Source organism: Pteropus medius, unplaced genomic scaffold (assembly GCF_902729225.1).
Source record: "Pteropus medius unplaced genomic scaffold, Ma_sr-lr_union100, whole genome shotgun sequence".
In the NCBI taxonomy this organism is placed as follows: domain Eukaryota; kingdom Metazoa; phylum Chordata; class Mammalia; order Chiroptera; family Pteropodidae; genus Pteropus; species Pteropus medius.
This window is the reverse complement of record NW_024346771.1, coordinates 8,456,870-8,471,767: the sequence shown is the minus strand read 5'-3', so window position 1 is coordinate 8,471,767 and position 14,898 is coordinate 8,456,870. Positions and strand designations below refer to the sequence as shown.

The 14,898-nt window shown below is 31.5% G+C and overlaps 1 protein-coding gene across 1 annotated transcript in view; it reads left to right on the top strand.

Annotated features, from left to right (window-relative positions):
- Nucleotides 1-14,898, top strand: part of TSN (translin) — a 143,393-nt gene that overhangs the window by 87,938 nt on the left and 40,557 nt on the right. Inside the window, exon 6 of the transcript XR_005655779.1 lies at nt 9,952-10,019. The gene's annotated coding sequence lies outside the window, so the exon portion shown is untranslated. The remainder of the gene's footprint in view (nt 1-9,951; nt 10,020-14,898) is intronic.

Here is a 14,898-nt window from a genome sequence, read left to right as displayed (position 1 = left end):
GTACAGGAAAATAGAGCCCAAGTGCATAGGAAACAGAGATTAAAATTCGAAGCTGCTAGGTGGCTGGAATTTGTAAGGTAGGGCAAAAGAGAGAAAGAAACCAGAGAAGAAGCTCCAAAAATCCCCTTGGAACTTGGGCAAATCCTAATTTGCTCATATTTGCTCATATTTAGTAAAAGGCTAAGAAATAAAGAGTAGCTCCTGGGGGTGTGTGGCAGGTTGTATTTTGTGAAGATGGTCATATCAATATATTCTAACCTACATGATCTTATAAAATGTGCTTTTGGCATGCTTCCATCCAGAAGTGGAGTCTGTTTCTCTCCCTTTGAGCCTGGATGGGCTATGATTGTTTCAACTAGTAAAGCACAGGGAAATATTTTGTATTTATGAGGCTAGGCAACAAAAGCCTATTCAGCATCAACCTGGGTCACTAGAATTTTTGCAGTTGGAGCCCTGAGTGGCTATGTAAGCATCCTGGCTACCTCAAGCCATACAGAAAGGCTACATCTAGATAGATACTCTGGTTAGCAGTGCTGGAATTTGGGTCATCTGAAGCCAGGCACCAGATAAATCATATGATTCCAGCCCAAGTAGGGAAAGTAGACTCAAAATTTGAGTCTTCCCAGCTGAAGCCTGAGACATTGTAGCATAGTCAATTTTACTCTTTCCTGCATGAATTCTTTATTTACAGACTCATAGAGCATAATAAACTGTTTTTTAAGTTGCTAAGTTTTGGGGATAATTTGTAAAACACCAGCAGTAACCAGAATGTGAAATTAAAGCTGAACTGAGTTTTCTAAGTTTGCAGTATGTTGGGAGATAGTGGAGTTCTGGCCCAGGCAGAGAGACCTTGGTGAACACAACGGACATTTAACATAATCCCAGAAAGACTATCTAAAGTGAAAAGTCTACATCCTTGGAGGACAATATTTTAAGATTAAGAATAAACTTGGTAGAGGGTGGGGAAATGGGGGAGGTATATGGAGTAAAGGGGGTCAAATATGCGGTGACAGAAAGAAATCTAACTATGGGAAGTGAACGCGATGTAAAAAAAATATATATACACACACACACACACACACACACACACACACACACACACACACATATATACTACACACCTTACTAAAGTATACAGCTGAAACTAATTGGATTTCATTAACCATTGTCACCATAAAAAATAAATAAATTAAAGAAAAGAATAAACTTGAAATAGACCCTTCTTGCCAGGAATTCAACTGTCAAACAGAACAAAATATAGCACTATTTGGAAGCAGATAATATAACCCAGAATTTCCACAAAGTATCATTGAAAATGTTCAGCATACAATAAAAAAATAACCAAACATACAAAAAAGCTGAAAAACATGGCCTATAATAATGAGAATAAAGTAAATAGAAGTAGACTCACAGATGACCCAGAGATTGAAATTAGCAGACAAGTATATAAGTAACTGTTATAAATACTTTAAAGAAATTACAGAAAAGGTGAGCAAAATGGGTGAAAAGATGGAAAATTTTATCAAAAGAATGGAAATTCAAAAACTAAAATTTAAAAAAGGAAATTCTAGAACCAGAAAATGTTTTCCTTGAAAGTAAGAATCCATTGGGTTAACTTAACACTATACTGGATATAGTTGAAAAAAGGTTAGGAAATTAAAAGACAAGTCAATAGAAATTATACAAATGGAAAAATAAGGGGAAAAAAGAAAGTAAAACAAACAAATAAACAAAAAAACAAAACAAAAACCCAACTATAAACAGAGTGATCAGAAAATGTCAAATAGTCTAACGTGTGAGCAATTAGAGTCTCAGTAGAGGAGAGAGAAAAAATGTTGAAAAGATAATGGCTGAAAATGTCCAAAATTGATGAAATAAATAAGCTGCAAATCCAAGAAGCTCAACAAATACAAGCAGAAAAAAGACCTAGGTAAATCATAGTCAAGCTGTTGAAAACCAAAGATAAAAATCTTAAAAGCAGTTTAGGTGTGTGTGTAATATTACATTAACAGAAATAACAGGGACAGTGAAGAGTGACTTCTCATGAGGAACAATAAAAATGAAGAAAATGAAATGTCATCTTTAAATATTGAAATAACATAAGATACTGGAAATGAAGAATTCTATATCCGGTGAAAATATCCTCTAAAAATGAAGGAGAAAAAAGGACTTTTAAAGACAAACACAATTCGAGACAATTTATGTCCATCAGAATTATGCTATAAAGAAATCTAAAGTTTTTTTTTTTGCTACATATAAAAGACACCAGATATGAGGTCTGATTAACAAGATAGAAGAACGAGCACTTGACATTGTAATATGTGGATAAATGTAAAAGGATGTTTTAATTTTTCTTAAAAAACTGACTATTTAAAACAATACTAAAAATATATATAAAGACATTAATAATATATGTAGAACACATGACAACAAAAGCACAAAGGAGGAAAACTAAAATTATGCTGTTATAAATTCTTGTATTTTCTATGGATGCAATATTAGTTCAAGCCAGACTGGTATAAGTTGAAGATGCCTATTGTAATCACCTGGAGAAATCACTTAAAATTACAAAGAGTTATAGCAAAAAGCCAATAGAATAAATAAAATGAAAGATATAAAAGTACTTTATTAATCCAAAAGAAGGCAGAGGAAGTGAAACATAGATACAAAGTATAGAAACAAAACAAAACAAAACAAAAAAAACACCCCCCAAAAAACAGATGGGACAAATAGAAAACAAAAGCAAGATGGTAGAATTAAACCCGACTATATCATCAAGTGAAAATGAATGGTACACTTGCAAGAATTATCTACTGCTGAGAAACTAATTACCCTAAAACTTAGAGCCTTAAATTAACAAACATTCATTTTTTTATTACAATTTCTATAGATTCAGGAGAGGCTTAGCTGGGTGGTTAAGGCTTAAGACTTGTCTTAAAATGGCAATCAGGGTGTTGGCAGAGACTGCAATTATCTGAAGGCTTAACTGAAAACTGAAGGCTTAACTGAAAATGAGGATCTGTCCCAAAGGGGCTCACTCACAGCTCAGTTGGCAGGAGAACACTGCATTAGATGGGTCTCTCCACAGCTTGCTTGATTACTCTTATGACACAGCATCTAACTTCTCCCAGGGAGAGCAGTTCAAGTGAGAAAAAAAAAAGAAGCCACAGGGCCTTAAAAAATAAAAAAAAGTTTTTAATTATAATTGACATTTGATATTATATTAGCTTTAGGTGGACAGCATAGTGGTTAGACCTTTATATAACTTACGAGGTGATTCCCCCTGGATAAATCTAGTACCCACCTGATACCACATATAGTTATTACAATATTATTGATTATATTCTCTATGTTATACTTGATATCCCTGTGACTATTTTTAACTGCCAATCTGTACTTCTTTATCCCTTTACCTTTTTTACCCACCCACCCGCAAACACCCTTCCATCTGGCAACCATCAGTTTGTTCTCTGTATATATGAGTTTTTTCTGTTTATTCATTTATTTTATTTTATTTTTTTTAGATTTCCTATATGAGAGAAATCATATAATATTTGTTTTTTCTGTCTGACATATTTCACTTAGCACAATACCCTCTAAGTCCACTTTTGTTGTTGGAAATGGGAAGATTTCATTCTTTTTTTGTGTGCAAGTAATATTCCATTATATATATGGATATGTACATATACATATCCATATATATCTTTATCTATTCATCTATGGATGGACACTTAAGTTGCTACCATATCTTGACTATTATAAATAATACTGCAATGAACATAAGGATGCATATCTTTTTTGAATTAGTGTTTTTAATTAAGAGAAATTAAGAAAACAATTTTATTTATAATTGTATCAAAAATACCCAGGAATAATTTAACCAAGGAGGTGAAAGACCTGTACTCAGGAAATGGTAAGACATTGAAGAAGATACAAATAAATGGAAGCATATACTGTGCTCATAGAAAGAATCAACATCATTAAAATGTCCATACTACCCAAAGCGACCTACAGATTCAGTGCAATCCTTACCAAAATACCAATGGCATTTTTCACAGAACTAGCACAAATAATCCTAAAATTAATCTTGAGAAAGAAAAACAAAATTGGAGTTATATGCTACCTGATATAAAACTATACTACAAAGCTATAGTAATCAAAATAGCATGGTACTGGCATAAAAACAGACACATAGATTATTGGAGCAGAATAGAGAGGCCAGAAATAAACCCACACCTATATGGTCGATTAATTTATGACAAAGAAGGCAAGAATATCCAATGGGGTAAAGATAATCTCTTCAATGAATGGCATTGGAAAAACTGGGTAGATACATGCAAAAAAAATGAAAGTAGATTATTTTCTTACATCCTATACAAGAATAAATTCAAATGGATTAAAGACTTAAATGTAAGACCCGAAAACATAAAACACCTAAAAAAACATTGGCAGTAAAGTCTTTGACATCACTTTTAGTAATATATTTTTTTTGGATATGTCTCTTCAGGCAGGGAAAACACACAAACACACAAGCAAACAAGAAAACAAATGGGACTATATCAAACTAAAAAGTTTTTGTCATGGTGCCTTTTAAGACCTAGTCTTTTAAGTTGTAAACCATCACTTCTGCTTTATTCTATATGCTAGAAGTGAGTCATTAAGTCCAATTTACATGCAAAGGAAGGGAACTAGGCTCCACCACCTGAAGGGAGAAATATTCAAAAAGATTTTTGGACATAGTTTTGTTTTTGTGTGTGACCTTTTATTGTGGTAAAATATACATAATATAATTACTATTTTATTCATTTTTAAGTATACAGTTCAGTGGCATTAGGTACATTCACAATGTTGTGCAACCATCGCCACTATCCATTTTTAGCAATTTTCCATTATCCCAAACAGAAGCTCCGTAACCATTAAATAACAACTTCCTTACCCACCCTCCACTAAGCCCTGGTGACCTTTACGTTACTTCTGTCTCTATGCATTCGCCTATTCTAGGTACCTCCTTTTGTGTTTAGTGTATTTTACTTAGCATAATATTTTCAAGGTTCATTTGTTTTGTACCATGTATCAGAATTTCATTCCTTTGTGTGTTTATACAGTCATGTGCCCCATAATGACATTTTGGTCAAAGATAGGCCCAATATACAGTGGTGGTCCTACAAGATTATACTGAAACTGAAAAATTCCTATCACCTAGTGACATAGTAGCCGATTGCAATATCACAGTACAAAGCATTACTCACTAGTTTGTGGTGATGCTGATGTAAACAAACCTACTGTTCTGCCAATCATATAAAAGTGTAACACAATTATGTATAGTACAGAATACTTAATAATGATAATAAACCATTATGCTACTGATTTATGTATTTAATATACTATATTTTTAATCATTATTTTAGAATGTACTCTTTCTATTTATATAAAAAGTTTGCTGTACAACAGTATGCCGTGTTATGCCAACAGCCTCATACATCTTGTATTTATTGTGTCTCTTAATTGCATCATTTTTCTTGAGCTTGATTTAATCTTGTGTTGTTTTGTATGGTGATATGCTATGCAGGCTTCTAGCCTAGGAGCAATAGGCTATACTATATAGCCTAGGTTTATAGTAGGTTATATCATCCAGGTTTGTGTCAGTATACTCTGTGATGTTCACACAATGATCAAAATTGCCTAACCATACATATCTGAGAAAGTATCCCTATTGTTAAGCTGTGTATGACTGTAACGCATTTTTGTTAATTCATTCATCAATAATGGATGCTTGGATTATTTCCACCTTTTAGCTATTGTGAATAATGTTGCTGTGGACACTGGTGTACAGTCATGTATCTGTTTGAGAACCTATTTTTTTGCTAGATCACATGCTAATTCTATTTTTAAATTTTTGAAGAGCAGTCAAACTGTTTTTCACAAAGGCTACATCATTTTACATGCCCATAGCAGTGTGCAAAAGTTCCAGCTTCATACCCTGACCAACACTTATTTTCTGCTTTTTTGATAGTAGCTCTCCTAATGCGTGTGAAGTGGTGCCTCATTATGCTTTTGATTTGCATTTCCATAATAACTGGTGATGTTGAGCATTCTTTTCATGTGTTCATTGATAATTTGTATATTTTTTTTAGGAAAAATATTTATTCAAGTCTATTGCCCATTTTGGAATTTGTTTCTTTTTTGTTACTGTTAAATTGTAGGAATTCTCTATATAGTATGGGTAACAATCCTATATCCAATATATGTTTTCTCTCATTCTGTGGGTGGACATTTCACTCTGTTGATTGTGACCTTTTATGTATAAAATATTTTAATTTTTATAAGGTTCAATTTGTTTATTTTTACTTTTGTTGCCTATGTCATATCCAATAAATCACTGGCAAATTCAACATCATGAAGCTTTTGCTGTGTGATTTTTTTTCTAAGAGTTGCATAGTTTTAGCTCTTAATATTTGGGTTTTTGATCCATTTTGAACAAAATTTTTATATCATATAAGATGAAGGACCAACTTCACCCTTTTGCATATAGATACTCAGTTTTTTTTTAGTACCCTTTATTGAAAAGACTCTTTCTCCCTTGAATGATCTTGCCACTCTTGTCAAAAATCAAATGACCATATACGTAAGATCTTAGTTTTGGATTCCATATTATATTCCTTTGATCTTTGTGTCTGTTCTTATGCCAGTACCACACTGCTTTGATTACTGTAGTTTTGTAGTAAGTTTTGAAATAGGAAGTGCAAGTTCTCCAACTTCGTTATTTTTCAAGATTGTTTTGGCGATTCAGGGTCTCTTGAGTTTACATATGAACATTAACATGGGTTTTTCTCTTTCTGCAAAAAATGTTATCAGGATGTTGGTAGGTATTTTATTTAATCTCTAGATTTCTCTGGGTAGTATTGACACCTTAACATTACACCAGTGATAAACACAGAGTGATTTTCCTTTTGTTATGTTTTTTAAAATTTTCTTTCATCAATGTTTTGTAAAATTTTTCCCTTCCTTGGTTAAATTTATTCCTAAGTATTTTATTATTTTTGTTGCTATTGTAAATGGAATTGTTTCCTTAATATTTTTTGGATTGTTTATTGTTAGTGTATAGAAATACAAATGATTTTTGTGGGTTGATTTTGTGTCTTGCAATTTTGGTGAATTTGTTTATTAGTTCTAACAGCTTTTTTTTGGGGTGGGGATGGGGAGAATATTTAGGGTTTTCTACATATAAGATTATGTTATCTGGAAACATAGATTATATCTTTTCCTTTCGGTTTGGATGCTTTTTATTTTTTTTCTTGCCTAATTGTTATGGCTATAACTTCTGATATTATGTTGAAAAGAAGTAGAAAAGTGATCATCCTTACCTCATCCCTAACCTTAGGGGAAAGCTTTCAGTTTTTTTACCATTGAAGATTTTTTTCATGTTTGGTTTTTATCATGCTGAAGAAGTTTCCTTCTTTTTAAAATTTAATTGAGGTTTTTAAATATTTTTACTTAAAAATACAGAATGATGTTTCATTTTGTCAAATGCTTTTTCTGCATCAATTAAGGTGATCATGTGGTTCTTTTCCTTCACTCTATTATTGTAGTGTATTACATTGATGGATTTTCATATGTTGAAATATACTTTGACTCCAGGAATAAATCCCACTTTGTCATGGTGTATATAATCTTTTAATATGCCGCTGAATTCACTTTCCTAGTATTTTGATGACTTTTACATCCAAATTAATAATGTATATTCATCTGTAGTTTTCTTTTCTTGTAATGTCTTTGTCTGGCTTTGTTATCAGGTTAAATCTGACCTTAGAATGAGTGAGAAAGTGTTCTCTCTTCAATTTTTTGGAAGTGTTTGAGAAGGATTGGTATTAATTCTTTAAATGTTTGGTAAAATTGACTAGCAAAGCCATTTGGTTCAGGGCATTTTTTTTTTTTTGATTGCGAGATTTTAGATTTGATCACCTTAATAGTTACATATTTATTTACATGTTTCATTTATTCATGATTAAGTTTTGGTAGATTGTGTATTTCTAGAAATTGTTTATTTTATCTAGGGCATACAAATCATTGGTATAAAATTATTCATAGTGTTATTTTATAATCTTTTTTATTTCTGTAAGATTAGTAGTAATGTACCCACTTTTATTTCTAATTTTATTTCTAATTTTAGTAACGAGTCATCTATTTTACTCTTACTCAATCTAACTAAAGTCTATCAATTTTGTTGACCTTTTTAAAGAACCTACGTTTTACTTTCACGTGGTGTGAAGTTACTGTTTAGTGTATTTTTTATTTCATTCAAAAGACTTCCTTTAGCATTTTTGGAAGAGCAAGTCCAGTGGTAATGACTTTTCTCAGCTTTTGTTTATTTGAGTATATCTTGTTTTCTTTTTCATTTTTTGAAGGAAAGTTTTTCTGGGCATAAAATTCTTGGTTTATAGGTTTTGTTTCTTTCTGTATTTTAAATATATCACCCGACTGCCTTCAGGCCTCTAAAATTTCCAATAAGAAATAACTTGTAATATTATTGAGAATCTATTGTGCATGATGAGTCATTTCTTTGTTTCTGCTTGCAAGATTCTGTCTTTGTCTTTCAACGGTTTGAGTATAATGTGTCTCTGTGTGAGTAACTTTGGGTAATCCTACTTGGGAAGTTTTGAAATTTTTAAAAATAATTTTTCTGTCCTCTTTCTCTCTTTCTTCTCTTTTGGGGACTCCCTTAGGGCATGTGTTGGTCTGCTGAAAGGCATTCTACAAATTTTTAGTCTCTGTTCACCTTTTTTAAAATTCTTTTTTCTGTCTGCTTTTCATACTTAATAATTTTGACTGGTCTATCTTCAAGTTTGCTGGTTCTTTATCTGCCTGTTCAAACTTGCTTTTGAATTCTCTAGTGAAATTTTTATTTCGGTTATTGCACTTTTCCTCTTCAAAATTTCTGTTTGGTTTCTTCTTATAATTTCTATCTTTTTCTTGATATCCTGAATTGTTTATATGTATTTTTATGATTTCCTTTAATTCTTTGTGCTTTTGTTTAGCTCTTTGAGCATACTTAATTGTTTTTAAAATTTTTATGTAATAATTCTGATCTCTGGGCTTCCTCGGGGATGGTTACTATCAATTTCTTTTGTTCCTTTGAATGAGCCATTTTTTCTGTTTCTTTTTGTGCCTTGTGATTTTTAATCGAATATTGTTTATTTTATTTATATAATGTGGTAATTCTGGAAAACAGATCTCTTCCTTTTCTAACATTTCCTTTTTTTTTTTTTTTGATTGTTGAAAGCTTTAGTAGCCCATTTGTTCTGAGATTTTTCCGAACTGTATTTGCAGATTATTCCTTTCATGTGTTATTGCTGAAATCTTGTTCCTTTAGCTTGGTGCAGTTGAAGTTTTGACAGAGATTTTCTCAAATGCCATGGGCTAAAATAAACAATAAAAAATATTTAAAAAATCCTCAAAAAAGAAATTATCCACGTCTCCAGTATTTGCAGATTGGCTCAGTGTTAAGTATTCTTTCACTACTAAGATAGGCTTATTCTGAATCAAGAGATCAACCCCAGGTGAAAAGTTAAGGTCTTCTCAGTACTATTCTTAGCATGTTTCTTATCTGGCATGTGAATGTTTTTTTAGATTTCTTTAGATACAAGAACATTTTTGAATGTTCTAATTTCCTAAAGAGCCTCACCCCAGCTTCTTTTCTGGGCTTTAATTTGACTATTGTAGGGCTTCACCTATAATCTTTTGCTCTAGGAGTCTATGTATATGTAGTCTCCTTATAGCTTTTTCAAGCCCACTGCTGTTTTTCTTTTCTTTTTTTTTTTTAAACCGGCATTCTGAATTATGTAAGACAGAGATGAGCACCCACATCAGTCTTTTATGTGTTCCCTAGAAAAGTTGGAACAGATACACATAATAATTTATAAATAAGGTCTGCTCTGCTTTCTCTTGTTTGAGGGAGAAAAGTCAAAATTGGGTTTCACTGCTGAAGATCAAGATTGTTGTCACACCAGACGGGGAGTGGGGTAAGTGTGAGTAAAAAAAAAATCACAAAAAATTTCATATCATTTTGAAGAGAGATTTTTTTGATTGGGCATTTGCTTAGTTGCTCTACACCTTTTCCAATGGTCAGATGAAATTGGCTCAGGTAGTTTCTGCTTTTTTTTAATGTTTCTGTGGAGTAAAGAGAGCATAGAGCCTTATGGTCTGCCATTTTGCTGATGTCCTGCCTGTGAACATATTTCAAAACCACTAAAATGCTATTATTGAAAGACAAACTATAGAAATATGAATCAACTGTATGCTTTTTATGAGACACATTTTAAATATAATAAAACAGAGATGATGAAAGTGAAAATATGGAAAAATACATATCATGTAAATAGTATGTATAAGAAAGCTAGAGTGGCTAGATTAATATCATAATACCGTAATGACTAGAAATATTATCAAATATAAGGAGACATATTTTAAATGATAAAGGTCCAATTTTTCCAAATAACATAATCTTAAATATATACATGCAATATTATGTCTTCAAAATATATGAAACAATAATTGGCAGAACTGAAAAAAGAAAGATATAAAGCACATATATGATATGAATAACCTGATTAACAACCTTGGCCCAGTTAGCATATTATAACACTTCTTCCAACAACTACAAAATAAATTTCAAGAACTTTGTTAAAGATAAAGGATTTTAGATTATACCTTACTTGCATGCTAATAACTTAGCTTCCCATGGTTGCTGGTGAAGATAAGAGACTTCTGGGTCAGAGACCAAGGACTTTATTAATCACAGCACAGCAAGCATCCTGAGCTACAGTTTTAGGTTACTTTCCTTTGTTCCAAACTCCCCTTGCAGTGATGCAGTCTCATCTTGGTGGATGCTATACAGGTAATGAGTTTGCATCATAGCTGATGAACCTAAAATTTAAGAAACTTCAATTTCTTATGACAGGGTAAAAGTAAACTTGCCCAACTTTTGCCTCAGATGGAGACATTATCTTTATTATAATGGGCAGAAAACTAACCTGTCCTTTGCTACAGATTGACACATTATCTCTATCTTCAAAGTCTGTTTTCTATGCAAGCATCCTTGAAAAGATAAAAATGGCCTCCAGTATCTCTGCTCACAAGATATGCAGAACATGAATGACCATGGAAAATTTTTTACTATCTATAAACATTCTGTTTCAGTGCACATGAAATAGTTACCAAGATAAACCATAGGATGGGTCATGTTAGACATCTCAAAAATCCCTAAAGGAGTTGAAACATACAGAGTTTGTTCTCTGACTAAAATGGTATTAAACTCAAAATAAAAGGCAAAGAGACTTTAGAAAATCACAAAATATTTGGAAATTAAGCAACACACTTCTAAATAAACTATGAATCAACAAAGAAATCACATGAAAATTAGATACTACTTTGAACTAAAAAAAGTAACAATATATAAACATTTGTGGAGTGTAAAGAGGTACATTTATTGCTCTAAGTGAATATGTTAGAATGGAAGGTAGTTTTAAACTCAGTGGTATGAGCTTTTACCTCCAGAAGTTAAAAAGCAGAAGAAATAGTAAAACACAGAGAAGATAGACTAAATAAATTTCAGAGCAGAAATGAATGGAAACATAATCAATAGATAAAATTAACAAAGATAAAGTTAGTTCTTTGAAAAGATTAATAAAATTGATAAATTCTATAAAGCAAAAAACAACTCCAGTCTTAGATAAGGAGAGACTTTATTTGAAAACATTATTTTAAGAGAGAGAAAGGGAGCATAGTATTAGGAAGAATGCTCTGACCATGAGCTCTGCAGACATCTTAAAGTTTAGGCAAAAAAGGACTTTTCTTTTAAAGAGGAGTAAAAAGGCTGCAAAGAATGTGGTATGTAAAAGTGGAAAGAACAAGAAGAACAGATAAAAATGGGTTATCAGATAATAGATCAGATAATAGATCTTTAACTGAGAAGGGCAGTTAAAGAGGGGTTGTATGATGGCTCAGGGTGAGGATGAGTTAAAATGAAGGAACCTTGGGAAGGAAAGAAATTAAATAAAGTTTGGTTAACATGGTTAACAAGCATTTTTTTTTCTGATTGTTCAGTGGAGACAAAACAGTTTAATAATTTATAAAGCAAATAATGGCAATTTAGAGCATCTGTGTTTGGCTTTGTCATGGGTAAACAAGGCGGCACCATGAATTTTATGTATGTCATAGAGGGAAGGGTATTTTGTAGTAAGCCATTTTTCAGAGAACAAAAGGGTTGGGAGATTTCTTAACGGTCACTGCTTTTCAGGAACACAGAGCTGGGGTAAAATTTAATATTGTCAATTTCTAAAAAAAAGAAAAAAAATGCTCATCAAAAAAAAAAGTAGAGAAAAAATATCCCATATTTGCAATGAAAAAGAAGATATCACTATAAATCCTTCCAACTTTTAGAGACATTAACTGTTATTATGAACAACTCCATTCTAAATTTTGACAATGCAAAGAATTGGATAAATATCTTTAAAAATACAATTTTCTATACCAACACAAGAAGAAACAGAAAATCTGAATAGTACTATTGATGTCAAATAAATCAAACTCACAATTAAAAATTTTTCCAGTTTTAAAAACTTCAGGTCCAGATTTAATATGTGAATTTTAACATATTAGGGGGAAAAAAAGCCAATTGTATACAATTCCTCCCCCCAACCCCACGCCCCAAGAGTAGATGATGAAGAAATACTTTATGGGGTCAACATAAACCTAACACCAAAATCTGGTAAGGATATTACAAGAAAGAGAGAAAAAAAAGAAAGAGAGAGAGATAGAAATAAGTTATAGACCAATTAACAAAAATGCAAATATTTTAACAACATATTTGCAAATCAAATTTATCAATATTTAAAAGGGATAATATAACATGACAAACTGAGATTTATTTCAGGAATGTAAGATTTGTTTGACATTTTTAAATATGTCTATTTTACTGCATTAAGAAAGCAAAGGCCTTAAACCATATGATCATCTCAAAAGATCTAGAAAAAGCATTTCATAAAATTCAACACTTATTTATGAGAAATTCTCTCAGCAAATTGTGAATAGAAGGGAAATTTCTCTCAGCAAATTGTGAATAGAAGGGAATTTGATAAAAGATATAGCTAACAGAATTCTTAATGGTAAAACATTAAATGCTCTTTTTTTTTTTTTTAGGATAGAAGTAAGATAAGAATGGCTAGTCTTATAACTTTTCTTCAACATCATATTGGAGGTCCTAGACAGTGCATTAAGATTAAAAAAATGTGTATACAGACTAGAAGGGAAAAAGTAAGACTACCTTTTTTTCTCAGATGACATGACAAAATCAGTCGTACTTCTATAAACTAGTAACAAGCAAATGGAAAATAAGATTATAAAGTATATATAATAGCAATAAAACACATTGGACATTTAGGAATAAATTTAGTAAAAGATACACAAGGTGTCTTCATTAAAAAAATATTACTGAAAACTTGACCTAGATAGTTGTAATATGTTTAATCATAAGAGTCGGTACCGTTAAGATAGTAAATCTATGCAATAGATCTATAGATTCAATGCAATCTCAATCAAAATCCCAGCAGACTTTTAAAATTATAATTGACAAACAATGTGAAATTTAAGTAAAGGACTTAGAATAGCCAAGACAATTTTGGTGAAAAAAGAACGGCTGGAATTCCTAAACTACATTTTCTTCTTTTTATTTATTTACTTGTTTATTTATTTACCTTTCTTTGTGATGAAAACTTTTAGTATTTACTGTCTTAGCTATTTTTAAATATATCTTACAGCAGTGTTACTATAGTCATCAAAGTGTACATTACATCCCCAGTACTTCTTTATTTTGTAACCGAATTGGGTGAATTGTCCTTTGAATCGTCCTCACCCAATTTCTCCCAATTCCCCTTTCTGGTAACCACAAATCTGATCTTTTTCTATGAATTTTTTAAATTCCATATAAATGATATTGTATAGTATTTGTCTTTCTCTGTCTCACTTATTTCGCTTAGCATAATGCCCTCAGGGTCTATCCAGGTTGTTGCAATGGACAGGATGTCCTTCATTTTTAATGGCTGAATAGTATTTTGTCATATGTATCACATTTTCTTCATCAATTCATCTATTGATGAATACTTGAGTTGTTTACATGTCTTGGTTATTGTAAAAAATGCTGCAATGAACATGGGGGTGCAGATGTCTCTTCAACATAGTGATTTTTTTCTTTCAGCTATATAGCCAGAAGTGAGATTGCTGGATAATATGGTAGTTCTATTTTTAATTTTTTTGAGGAATCTTCATACTGTTTTTCCACAATGGCTATCCTAATTTACAATTCCACCTGGGCACAAGAGTGCCCTTTTATTCACATCCTGGCCAGCATTTGTTAGCTCTTGTCTTTTTGATGATAGCCATTTTAATAGGCACAAGGTGATATTTTATTGTGGTTTTGATTTGCATTTTTCTAATAATTGGTGATGTTGAGCTCCTTTTTATATACCTGTTGGCTATTTGTATATCTTCTTTAGAAAATGTCTATTCAAGTCCTTTGCCCATTTTTAATTAGATTATTTGTGGATTTATTTTATTTTATTTTTTGCTATTGAGGTTTATGAGTTTTTTTTCCATACATATTTTGGATATTAACCCTTTTTTGGAAATATTGTTTGCAAATATTTTCTCCCAATTTTTTTAGGTTGCCTTTCATTTTGTTTTTTGTTTCTTTTGCTGTACAGAAGCTTTTTGGTTTAATGTAGTCCTACTTGTTTATTTTTGTTTTTGTTGTTTGTGCTTTGGTTGTTATATTTAAAAAACTATTGCCGAGACCCATGTCAAGAGGCTTTTTCCTTATGTTTTTTTTCTAGGAATTTTGTGTTT